The 13,612-nt window shown below is 45.4% G+C and overlaps 1 protein-coding gene across 1 annotated transcript in view; it reads left to right on the forward strand.

Annotated features, from left to right (window-relative positions):
* Positions 1–13,612, forward strand: part of PTRH2 (peptidyl-tRNA hydrolase 2) — a 32,568-nt gene continuing 18,956 nt past the window's right edge. Inside the window, exon 1 of the mRNA XM_078683580.1 lies at positions 1–158. The gene's annotated coding sequence lies outside the window, so the exon portion shown is untranslated. The remainder of the gene's footprint in view (positions 159–13,612) is intronic.

Genomic DNA, 13,612 nt, shown 5'->3' on the forward strand with positions numbered 1-13,612 from the left:
GCAAGTTTTTGCGTGTCCGAAAGGAAGGGACGCAGGCCGTGTCTCTAGTGACATCATCATAGAGATGTCTTGCTGACTATCTGTAGTTAACCGCCTTCGGTTTGAGGCGCGGTATCCGGATGAGAGCTTTGTGTTACAAGTGATCGATAACCGTGCTGGTGAGTAGTAGTTTCCCCCTTAGTGGGCTCAGCGTATTGGAAACAGAGACGTGCCAAAGGTCTAATTTTGGAAGCTACTGCTGGTTATGTTTTTTTAACCGATTCTGTGCTTAATCCTATTAAACTATTAGCCCTGGAAATAATTGCTATGGGTAGGTGTTCATGTTTATTCGTGTGGTTTACATTGTGCCCACCCAAACGATAACACTGTCGTTTTCTGTATGGTTGTACGGGACTAAATGCTATAACTGGAACTTCTTTAACCATCAGCCGACATGTTTTCCAGGATCAATCGTAAGTAATTAAAAATTGGGAGTGGTTCATATAGTTCGTTAATCCAAAGAGTGCGCGGCAGCTCCCTATAGACACTATTAGTGTGCCCTTGCCGTTTGCAGTATCTTGCGTGCGAGTCGCAAGTTGCTGCCTTTATAGACTACAAAAGGGGGTGGTGATGGACGGAGCATCTGAACCAATCAAACACTCACACCCAGTCAAAAGATCTGGGGCCTCATTTATGAGCCCTTGCGTCACTTTTACGCCGCCGGTGCGTCACTTTTTGTGACGCACCAGTGGCGTAAACAATGCGCCTTGTTGCGCCATATTTACAAAGTGACGCATCTAGGTAGATGCGTCACTTTGTAAACCCCTGCGCCACATTATACCTGTGCCTGGTATAATGTATGCAAAGGGGGCGTTCCCCTGCAAAAAGCCTCGTAGAAGTGACGCAGTGAAATCTATGAGAATTCACTGCGTCACTTCTAGGACACCGTTGCGTCAAAATCTTGTGCCTGCACCACAGCAGGCGTAAGACTGACGCAAGCCCATGTGAAAGGAAGCATTGCTGGAGTTGCGTCACTTTTGTGACACACTCCAGCAATGCGTCACTTTTGCGCTTACAGATACGTCAGAAATACTGACGTATCTGTAACTCCTTGCGACATGATGCGTCATACATTAAATATGACGCATCAGGTATGCCGCAAGGAGTGCGCACTAAGTGACGCATCGCTGCTTTCATGCAGCGATGCGTAATTTCTCATAAATGAGGCCCCTGGGTTTGATCCATCACCGTTCTTTAGCCAACTCTGCCACTCCAGTTCAAACATGGCTATATGCAAATCAGTCTAACCCTGTGCCTCATGGGAACAGTCCAGCCTGAACTGCCAAGCCATGCCTTCCCTGGACCGGAAACAAGCTTCCGAGGACGGGTTTCTGGCATTTCAGCTGTCTTCAGCCCGGCTTGCTTGAATCCAGTTGCAAAGTGAGCAAGGGACTCACGTCTGAGCATACCCTGCCACCCTTATGGCGGCCAAAGCGGTACAAAAGAGGGTGGTGATGGACGGAGCATCTGAACCAATCAAACACTCACACCCAGTCAAAAGATCTGGGTTTGATCCAACACCGTTCTTTAGCCCACTCTGCCACCCCAGTTCAGACATGGCTATATTTTATTCATTTATTTATTGAATTTATAAAGCGTGACAGCTACCCGTGAGGGTTTCCCGGCGCTAATTGACCAAAAGCAACCTGACACCAAACAGAAAAGAAAACTACTGATTAAAGAGCCAGGTTTTTACTGCTCTTCGAAAGCAAGCATGGCTGTCCAGAGGAAGGGAATTCCAAAGTTTGATTAGAAAAGGCACTACCACCCATTCTGGACAGTCTAAACTTGGGTACACAGAATTGGCATTGAGAAGAAGAGCCGAGAGAGCGAGAAGGAATATAGGGCTTAACAAGAGACTGAAGGTATAGGGGAGCTACACCCGCCTTAATCTTGTGCATGTAGCTAAGGGCCTTGAACTTTACACAGCTTTCGATGCGGAGCCAATGGAGTTCCCTCAGACGCTCCGTGATATGGTCCGTTTTACGACAGCCGCAAAGGAGCCGAGCAGCGGCATTCTGAACTAATTGGAGGCGGCGAGTGACTGCCTTGGTGGATCCCAGATAGAGCACGTTACCATAGTCCAATCTGGAGGTCACCAAGGCGTCAACCACAGATCTCCGGGTGTCTGAGGGAAGCATCCAGAAGATTTTTCTGAGCCACCGCAGGATGGTAAAACAGGTGGCTGCTACCTTGTTGGCTTGGTCCTTCATAGATAACCCCTTGTCGATGGTCACTCCAAGGTTGCGCACACGTTCGGACGGGACCGGCAGGGAACCCATGGCAGAAGGCCAATGCCTCGGGCTCCAAAGATCTGGTTTGTTACCCAATACCAGGACCTCCGTTTTCCCGCCATTTAATTTAAGCAGGTTGCTATTCATCCAGCAAGCTATGTCGCTGAGTCCTGCTTGCAAATGAGATGGCAAAGTGGGGTCAGCAAGGGATAGGGAATAGACGATTTGAGAATCGTGGGCGTAAGTGAAAAGATTCAGCCCAGATCTTTGAGCAATATGAGCCAAAGGGGTAACATAAAGATAGAACAAAAGAGGACTCAAAATAGAACCCTGGGGTACACCATGAAGGGAAGAATATATTTTAGAGGTGGATGAGTGGGAAAAAATTTGGAAGGTCCGATCCTTCAAAAAGGACGAGAGCCAATCCAAGGCTTTACCCCCAATGCCAATGTTCGCAAGAGCTCTGATGAGGATGTTATGGGATACGGTATCAAATGCTGCACTGAGATCAAGCAATATCAGTGCAGCCGTTTCCCCTCGATCCAGAAGCAGGCGTAGATTTTCAGTCACACCTAGGAGAGTAGTCTCGGTGGAAAATCCCGGGCGGAAGCCGGACTGAGAAGGGTGTAATAAGTTGTTGAGCGCAACGTACTGAGACAAGTGTACGTGAATATGTCTCTCCAGGACTTTAGAAAATATAGGCAATAAAGAAATGGGACGATAATTGGAGGAAACGTTGGGATTAGCGGTGGAGTGTTTCAAGAGTGGAGTGACCATAGCGTGCTTCCAGCAGCTGGGAACAGTAGCAGAATTTAGAGAGTGATTAAGCAACGTGCAGATGGTAGAAAGCTGGGGGAGGTCCAAGGAGCGTAGTAAGGAGACAGGCACTGAGTCCAATGGCGAACCTGACTTAACCTTGCTCAGGGTCTCCAAGAGGGTTGAAGGAAGAAGATCAAGCCAAAACAGGAGTGGAACCGATGGCTGTGATAGAGAGGCAACGGCCACACCGACGTCATGGAGCAGATTGACCGAAATATTATTTATTTATTTATTTATTTTCAACATTTATAAAGTGCACTGTTACCAAATGGTGTCCTGGCGCTGGTTGACCACTCCCGAAAAGCTAGCCTGCTTATTGCCTGAATAGCCAAGTTTTCAGGACCTTCCGAAAGGACATCAGATCTGGTATCTGTCTGATGTCCGCTGGCAGGGCGTTCCAGGCTTTTGCTGCTCCCAGGGAGAAACTTCTGCCTCCCCAGCGGGCTTTTTTAATTCTTGGGATCACTATCAGCCCTTGATTGGTTGATCTCAGAGATCTTACAGGTTTGTACCATTGGAAGTACTGGGTCATGCACTGCGGACCCAGCCCTTTCAGGGCCTTAAAGACCAGACATAGTGCCTTAAATGCAATACGTTTACGCACAGGCAGCCATTACTGATGTTACTAGCTCCTTGAGCGGCAATGTCCTGATGTATGTTCTCTATCTTGGAGATGAAATACTGTGCGAGCTCTTCACATTTATTATTAGATAGGGAGGGAAGTGTGGCCGTAGTCCTGGAGCCAGCAAGTTCCTTGACCACGCTAAACAGAATTTTAGATTTATTGACCGCTTCGGAAATCATTTTATTCACGTAGCGTGCCCTAGTCTGGGCACAAGTTTGTGATAATGCTTCAGCTCAGTTTTATAAGCGAGGCAAGTGGAGGCGGAGTAATCCCTTCTCCAAGCCCGTTCTAATTTTTTGCATCGGGATTTATCGATTTGAAGAGACTCATTATACCAAGGGGCGAGAGTTCTGTGAGTGGTGCTTTCCTTCAGAACTGAAGGAAGACAAATGTCAATGGCTTTAAGGAGCCAGACGTTCACGGCGCAAGCCACAGTTTCAATATCTGCTAGGTCCGGCCGATTAAACGGCGAGTGGTCAGCCAGAGCTTTATTGAGAATACCTATGTCCAACTTTTTCCAATCTCTCTTCTTTATGCTCCCAAAGGATCTACTATTAGTCAAAGCTTCGGTACTGACAACTGTAAACTTAATTAAGTAGTGGTCAGACCAAAGAATCGGTAGGGATGGGAAACAAAGTAAATGAGGAATATTGGAAAAAATGGAGTCAAGTAGATGGCCGCCTCTGTGGGTGGGACCTTTATTCTGAAGGGTAAGGTTCATGGCAACCAGGTCGGCAATAAGGTTAGTGCTCAAGCTATTTGTGGGGTCTTCCAGATGCACATTAAGATCGCCCACGACTAAGAAGTTGCTGGACAATGAGAGGACTGGGCTTATGTAATCGGTAAACGGGGCCAGCCAGGTATTTGCCGGACCTGGAGGTCGATAGACTAACAGGCCAGTGAGAGTGGTCTTAGGGTGCAAAGCGAGCTTAAAATGTGCGGCCTCACAGTTGACTAAAGCAACAGGGTCTAACTGACATTGGTAGGTGTCTTTAAATATAATTGCCACGCCACCCCCGATTTTCTTGGGGCGGTCACACCTAACAATGGGATAACCAATGGGTAATGCTTCCGCAACATCAGGGCCAGAACAATCGTGAAGCCAGGTATCAGTGATGAAGAGCCCGTCAGGGGATTCGTCAGTGAGAAGATCGAAAATCTCACGTCTGTGTTTGGGCAGAGGGCGACAGTTCACGCTAAAGAAGATATAGCCCAAGGGGGAGGAAATGGAAGTCCTCTGAGTAAAGCGGCTGCAGAGCTGCGGGACATCTAATGAGAAGGAACAATGGGTACAGTTTTGCGGGAGCAGATCAAACCCTTCAAAGGCGGTGACTGGGTGTTCAAGTATAGATCTCAAGGCATATAGTTGTTTCGCCTCATAAACAAGTCTAGGCAGACTGATATGGCCATGGGTTATGGCCCCTGGACCCGTATGGGCGCGGACGGGCGCAGACGGGCATGCCTTTGGCGTGCCTTCGGCTCGCCCGCTGCGCGAACGAAAGGGAACACACATTTATACCGGAAGAGGGTGGGAGGGTCGGAATGTCTGAACCGCCAACCCTGCACCTCCCTGTGAAAAGTCGGCCCACCCCCGGATCAGCCCGCAACAGCCCTCAATCGGCTGCACAGGGTGACGTCAGTGCTCACGGAGGTAGCCAGGGGCGAAACAAACAACTGTGCAAATAAGCAGGGTGTAAGGCAAACAAACTAAAACAGCGTTAAAATTGTTAAGATTGTCAAGACAAAGGTAAGCAGCCTAGCTTTCCCGTCTTTCCGCCTCAGGAAAGAAAATGCAGAGTGCTAAAAATCAATCAATGTGGGTCAGGGGCGCGGCGGTTTAAATACCTGAGAGGGCGAGAGGGTCGGAATGTCTGAACCGCCAACCCTGCACCTCCCTGTGAAAAGTCGGCCCACCCCCGGATCAGCCCGCGAAAGCCCTCAATCGGCTGTACGGGGTGACGTCAGTGCCCACGGAGGTAGCCAGGGGCGAAACAAACAACTGTGCAAATAAGCAGTGTGTAAGGCAAACAAACTAAAACAGTGTTAAAATTGTTAAGATTGTCAAGACAAAGGTAAGCAGCCGAGCTTTCCCGGCTCTCCGCCTCAGGAAAGAAAGTGCAGAGTACTAAAAATCAATCCAGAGTGCAACAAGCTTCCGAGGACTGGTTTCTGGCATTCCAGCCGTCTTCAGTCCGGCTTGCTTGAATCCAGTGGCAAAGTGAGCAAGGGACTCGCGTCTGAGCATACCCTGCCACAATATGCCAGAAACCGGTCCTCGGAAGCTTGTTTTCGGTCCAGGGAAGGCATGGCTTGGCAGTTCGGGCTATACTGTTCCCATGAGGCGCAGGGTCAGACTGATTTGCTTATAGCCATGTCTGAACTGGGGTGGCAGAGTGGGCTAAAGAACGGTGATGGATCAAACCCAGATCTTTTGACTGGGTGTGAGTGTTTGATTGATTCAGATGCTCTGTCCATCACCACCCCCTTTTGTATCGCTTTGGCCACCATAAGTGTGGCAGGGTATGCTCAGACGTGAGTCCCTTGCTCACTAGGCCACTGGATTTAAGCTAGCCGGGCTGAAGACGGCTGTAATGCCAGAAACCGGTCCTCGGAAGCTTGTTTCCGGTCCAAGGAAGGCATGGTTTGGCAGTTCGGGCTGGACTGTTCCCATGAGGCACAGGGTCAGACTGATTTGCATATAACCATGTCTGAACTGGGGTGGCAGAGTGGGCTAAAGAACGGTGATGGATCAAACCCAGATCTTTTGACTGGGTGTGAGTGCTTGATTGATTCAGATGCTCCGTCCATCACCACCCCCTTTTGTACCGCCTTTATAGTCTAGACACTGAATTCAACCACAGAATATTATTCTTCAGGCGCAACTTCTGAGTAATTTTGCACCGCCTTGAGCGACTCGTCGCCTGACTCCTCTACGGATGTCAGACTCTGCTTTCCATACCCGAGTCGAGACTAAATCATTGTCGCAATCCAGACTGTTTGTTTTTCTTGGTTATGGTGTGCTGGAATGATGTGCACATAATCTGTCACTGTGTTTTAAGAAACTTGAATTAAAGGCACATCATTACTAACTTGCAATGTCCGTGGACATGTTCTTTAAGACTAAGCAGTCTCAAACTGATGCATTATGTGCAGTGTTTTAAATGAGCAGGTACTGAGTACCTCATAGTCCCTAGAGGAAACATTTCCAAATCATTTACAATTTATAATGTCACATTCATGATCATTAATCCAGTTATACAGGGAAATATATTCATATATACACCAGAGTGTATCAAAAAAAGGTATATTTTATTCAACTCAGATTTTTAGAAAAACTTAATTCCTGGAAACGGACATACTACTAAGGTTCTTGAATTGGTTAACAGTAGTATACAAAACACCTTTTGCTTAAACTATGGATAATTCAAACAGCATGTTAATGGAAATTAAACACAACATTTCATCAAATTTACAATCTGTGTAATCAACATATAAGCAAAACTATGTTAGGCGTCGACGTTTTGGTGCCCCGTTGGTCTAAAAGATCCTTGGGACCATCTTCAGGGCAGAAAAGTTGTACATATACATCTAATATAATGAAAAAAATATATACTCGTCATCCCTGTATCTAAAAGAGGTATCGTCTGCTCAGCACATAAAGACAACAGCAATGGTGATGGATACCCTTTGTGTCAACCCAAACACCATATATCTAAAAACATGCCACCACATACGTGCAAAAGTCTATGTGACACCAAAACCAAATTTACCACCACTAAACTAAAAGACTAAAAGACTCAAAAAGCGAAGAAAGTCCACTCACTTCTTAGAATACTTTTGAAGGAAGTAACCAGGAGACTAATCCTCTAATTAGTATTTATCCAAAGAGTCTAATCAGGAATCCTACATAAAAGTCCATGCATCAGTATTCTAAGTCTCACTCTGAAATCACCGTAAGCTAACACACGAGTTAGCGACAGTACTCACATGTCTTGTAAATCAGTTAGACATCTCACTCCCTACAAGTATAATGAACCAGAAAGGATAACATTAACTCCGAGTTTCAACTGAGTGACTGAAGACCATGATCCCCATTGTGACACCGCAAAGAAGAGCTAGGCATCTTGAGGTCCCTTTCCAGCCGTGATGATCTAGATGTGAAACCGGCGGATAAAGGGGAAGGGATAATTTTGCTGGATAAGACCTACTATGACCATGAAGCTTTAAGACAATGGAGCAACCCAGCACATTATAAAAAACATCCAGGTGATCCTACGGCAAGAATTCGAAAAGAGATTTTACTTTCGACTACTCAAGTGCTAGAAGGACTGTGGTTAAGTAAGAAAGAATTTTAATACCTTAACAAAAAAGATTATAACATCCCAGTGTTTTATACGCTACATAAAATACATAAAAATAGCCAACATCCCCCAGGAAGACCTATTGTTGCAGGCTGCCAGTCGGTGTTACAACCGCTGGCAGAATATGTAGACTACTTTCTGAAACCCTTTGCTTCTAAAACCCGATCCTTTACACAAGACAGTAGAGATGTCATTACAAAATTAGGTGGTGAACCGTATGACCCTTCACAGAACATTCTCGTCGCAATGGACATAGAAAGCTTAGACACAAGCATTCCTCAGAAGGAAGCTCTCAAAGTCATTGATGATGTTTTGCAAGACTGAATACGCCCACACCATGTTGCCACAAAGTTTATTGTAGACTTTGCTAGGATTGCCCTCGAAGAAAACTATTTTCTATTTAATAATGAGTTCTATGGTCAGGTGAAAGGCGTGGCCATGGGCGCAATTTTTGCGCCAGATATAGCCAATCTGTTCGTGGCCGCGTTTGAGGAAAGGGTGATTTAGAATGCCAATCCTTTCAGCTCCCACCTAAATAAATACTTGAGATACATCGATGATGTGTGTATTGTGTGGGAGGGGTCTCGGGAAGAATTAAAAAACTTCCATCTATGATTAAACCAACAATATCAGAATTAGCAATTTAGATTAGAAAGCAATCAATGCTCTATCAGCTTTCTGTACCTTACAATCGTGAATGACGATGGTGTCATATCTATGAGTTTATACACTAAACCTACAGCCAGGAACACTTGGTTAAAATACAACAGCCACCACCCACGAAATTTACGAGATAATCTCCCTTTTGGGCAATTTTTACGTATCAGGCGTAACTGTACCAAAAGGGAAGATTATTTCAGGGAAGCCAAAATTCTACAGTTGAAAATAGTCATGAGAACATATCCGTATAGACTTGTGAAACATGCCATGAAACGGGCATGGTATTACGATCGGCAGGCACTGTTGCACAAAGATGGACAGCAACCAGAGATTAAGAACAAAGTACAACCTATAAACTGTGTAATGTCTTTTGGGACCGAGTCCAACCACATAAAGAAAATAATTAAGCAGAACTGGCACCTCATTAGGAAGGTTGAACCACAGTTGGAATTACCACATTTTGCCTTTAAGAGGGCCAGGAACCTACGAGACCATCTAGTGAGGGCCTATAATGAACAAGCACCAAGTACAATACAAAATATGTGGGGCTTATTACCAGTGACAGGACACTACCCCTGTGGTAATTGTGCAGCTTGTGCAACTACCAATACAGTGAAAAGTTGCAATTTGAATGGTAGAGAACTGATATTGCGTCAACATTGTAACTGTCTAACTAAAAATGTGATATACTGTATACAGTGTCCCTGTGCTCTAACATACATTGGTAAAACTACACAAGAAATTAGAAAAAGTATTTTACAACATCAGTCACATATACGTTGTAATATCATTACTGCTCCCCTTGTTCAACATTATCAACAAAAGTCACACATGCCATAAGAAATGAAATGGTTTGTACTGGAAGTTGTTAAGAATACGAAGAGGCGACAGAATGTCGATTGGCTGCTCACACAAAAAGAAAACAAATGGATTTGGTCCTGTAACACAGATGAAAAAGGATTGAATTCTATGATTGAGTGGCACGTTCTGGCGACACTGTAGTGGCCTCTGGGTGGGCTCTGTGAGTTTCACTATATACACTGTTAGGTTTCTGTTACCCTTGTAGCGCTTATCCTCTTGTTACAGACATTGTATCCAGATAGAACACACTTGGACCTGATCTTATAATTGATATAGGTCATGATTGTACTCTATTAGTGAGTGGCAAACCTAGTGAAATTACAGAGGCGTTTAGGTGTATACTGGGCAGAATGTAATATACTTTGACCATCTTTTTAATTGCCACCTTTTTGTTATGTCAAACGAACATTGGGTAGGCATGGTGAATTTATTAGTTATTTGAGTACAATCCAGGCTCTGATAAGTATTCATGACCTTACACTGATGGGCTAAATAGGATAACATTGTTTTGTCCTTTTGGGTTTGATCAATAAAGTTTTGATTTTGGAACTTTTAAATTTTAACGTAGATCTTTTTACAGATTTTCTGGCAAACTTGTATGGGTCGCAGGAACATTTGGACCACTCTAAGATGGCCACTACAGTTGAATGCGGTATGACGTCATTGCGCATTCAGCGTCTTTGCCTTATTTTGAACCGCTGCCTGCTACGCGCCGCACTCGGTCTTTTGAGTCAGGCGTTTACGGACCAAGCAAAGCTAGTTCGTTGAATAAATAAGTGTTACAATCTTGGAGAGGGGGTCCCTGCAGTATTCATTATGCGGAGTTGAGTGCAATACTGGTCTAGCCTTGCGCTAGTGGCTTTTTGGATTGTATTTTTATTGTAAGATTTTATGTTTCATTGCAGGCGAATACTCGCTTTTGATTGAGTTACGCGAGTAATTTTCGAAACCCTAACACTTTGCGGTGTCACAATGGGGATCATGGGCTTCAGTCCCTCAGTTGAAAGTCTGAGTTAATGTTATTCTTTCTGGTTCATTATACTTGTAGGCGGTGAGATGTCTAACTGATTTACAAGACATGTGAGTACTGTCGCTAACTCGTGTGTTAGCTTACAGTGATTTTAGAGTGAGACTTAGAATACTGACGCATGGACTTTTATGTATGTTTCCTTATTAGACTCTTTGGTTAAATACTAATTGGAGGATTATTCTCCTGGTTACTTCCTTCGAAAGTATTCTAAGAAGTGAGTGGACTTTCTTCCCTTTTTGAGTCTTTTAGTTTAGTGAATGGTTAATTTGGTTTTGGTGTCACATATGTGTATGTGGTGGCATGTTTTTAGATATATCATGTTTGGGTTGACACAAAGGGTGTCCATCACCATTGCTGTTGTCTTTATGTGCTGAGCAGACAATACCTCTTATAGATACAGGGATGACAAGTATATATATATATTTCATTATATTAGATGTAGATGTGCAACTTTTCCGTACTGAAGATGGTCCCAAGGATCTTTTAGACCAACGGGGGACTGAAACGTCGATGCCTAACATCGTTTTGCTTATATGTTGATTACACAGATTGTAAATTCGATAAAATGTTGTGTTTAATTTCCATTAACATGGTGTTTGGATTATCCATAGTTTAAGCAAAAGGTGTTTTGTATACTACTGTTAACCAATTCAAGAACCTTAGTAGTATGTCCGTTGCCAGCAATTAAGTGATACTAAAAATCTGAGTTGAATAAAATATACCTTTTTTGATACTCTGGTATATATGCATATATTTCCCTGTGTAACTGGATTAATGATCATGAATGTGACATTATTATAAATTGTAAATGATTTGGAAATGTTTCCTCTAGGGACAATGAGATTCTGTTATTGATTATAACCAGTTCCCAAGGGGATTATTGGGTGGCTCTATTATATTTAGTATGGTACTGAGTACCGGCACTTCTGAATTTTTTGGGCCGTCAGTACCGGCACTTCTCTGTAGATGGGGAGAGTACCGGTACCCTGACCGACGTCAGGCTCAGGTTAGGCATCTTCTCCAGGGCAGGGCTACCGTGCAGCTTGTAAGTTAATGAGCCGTGAAGTACCCGCCCTTTTGCAGAGTTGCTGCTGAAGATTCATTGTTCCAAAACTGCAGGTGTTTGAGTCGGCACTTGTCCCACTGTGGTTAACTGGGCATGGTCTCTAGGCTGATCCTGCACTGTCAATCAGGTGTGCAGCGACCATTCGGATTAAAGTGCTTCAGCCCCCTACCCCTCACCCCTCCCTCAGGTGCGTGAAATGAGTTGGGGCCTCCAGTCACCAATCCAGTCCCATTTAGAGTATGGCACTGGCCTTAGTAAAGTGAGTGGTGGCACAAGACAGTCCTCCACCTCCCTTGGTTTTCTTTTCATGTTTTTGTTCAGCAGAGGAGCTGCTTCCCTTTACATGATAACAGCTACTGACCTGGGTAATGGGTCCTTGGGTGTGAAGTTAGCCCTGCCCTTAGGGCAATGAATAGCTGGAAACTGTGAGAAGTTGGCCTGGTATATGATGTACACTATTCTAGTGAGCGCCTTGCACCAGTCCAAACAACCCTTATGGTTGTAAAGTCAACCTTATAGACCAGCTATCCTAGTGGTAGCATGGACAAAGCAGTCTTAGGCGAACACTTCAGAGAGCATGTGAAGCCAATTGTTTTTACCAATAACAACCCCTTGAATACCAAATGAAAGGACACCACACAAGGTATATATCAAATATATATGTATTTATTACTAACACAACCCCTCTGCACTCTTTATGAGGTCAGAGTTCGAGATACAGCACAAGTTACTTAATAAGCATACGTTGAGTTGCACAAATACAATTCTGCCCTAGGGGCCTCACGAACTATATACTAAAAAAGTGGTATAAGAGCCACTTCCGGACAGGTGAATAGGCCTAGGGCCTTGGAAATCGGTGGGGCTACACAGAGTAACCGAAGGTTGGGAAGCAGGAGCCCCACAGGATGCGTGTGCAGTGTCTAAACACACACGCGGGTTCTCATAGACTTTCAATGGGAACGTGAAGTTTAGAAACTAGTTGATTTCGGACCTTCCGCGTGGACTACGGGAAAATCCAGTTAAAGTAGGACACTTGGATAGTTATTACCCACGGGAGCACCAGAGTACTCAAGTTACCTCACCCAGGGAAGCCGGGTGCACAGGTGTGAAGTCGTGTCGAGTTTCGTCGTCGAATCCTATGGAGAGCTGCAAGAAGATGCTGCAGGCGACCAGGAGGAAGATGTCCGGGTGGATCCAAGGGTGGATTGAAGAAGTGAAGAACCTGAAAGCAGAAGGGACAGAGTCTGGGTCACTAGCCAGTGATCAGGAAGGAACCAGGCGATGTCGAGATGCAATCAGGTGATGTCGTGAAGCTTGTCTCTGCAGCCACGTGGACCAGGAGGCGTCAACGATGACCAGGAGCTGGATACGGACTGTCCCACGAAGGATCTCGCTGTTGGCGGTGTCAGCTTCCGGATTGGAGTCAACAAGCCTTGGCAAAGGCAACCCACGCAGGATGTGAAGATCGGCTTCTTGTTCAGACCAGCAAGGTCTTAGGGGCTTCCCTTTTGCCGGAAAGCAGGAGCAAGCCCAGAGCAACCAGGCAACAGCGTTGTTTCAAAATGGAGTCTTCAAGAGGGGCACTAGCAAACGGGCTAGCAACCGCGAAGACGTGTCGAGGAGAAATGCAGGCGCAGGCACCACGCGGCACTCATGGAGTGTGGAGGGCTGAGCTTCGGTGCACTTACTGCTCGGGGTTTGGACTTCTTAGGGTCCAATGCACAACTTCGAGGACGCCTCTGAAGCTGCAGAGTTAGCAAAAAGCAGGTACTGCAGGATGTCCGGTCCTACGTCTCTCGTTTCCGCCACGGGTCTCAGCTTTGCTGTGGATGTGGGTCGGAGTCAGAAAAGTCTGGAAGTCCAGAGACTGCGTTGCTAGGTCGTCTGGTTCCTTCGGGAGCGGCAACGAAGCAAACC

The sequence above is a fragment of the Lissotriton helveticus genome, chromosome 3_1, assembly GCF_964261635.1.
Source record: "Lissotriton helveticus chromosome 3_1, aLisHel1.1, whole genome shotgun sequence".
NCBI lineage: Eukaryota > Metazoa > Chordata > Amphibia > Caudata > Salamandridae > Lissotriton > Lissotriton helveticus.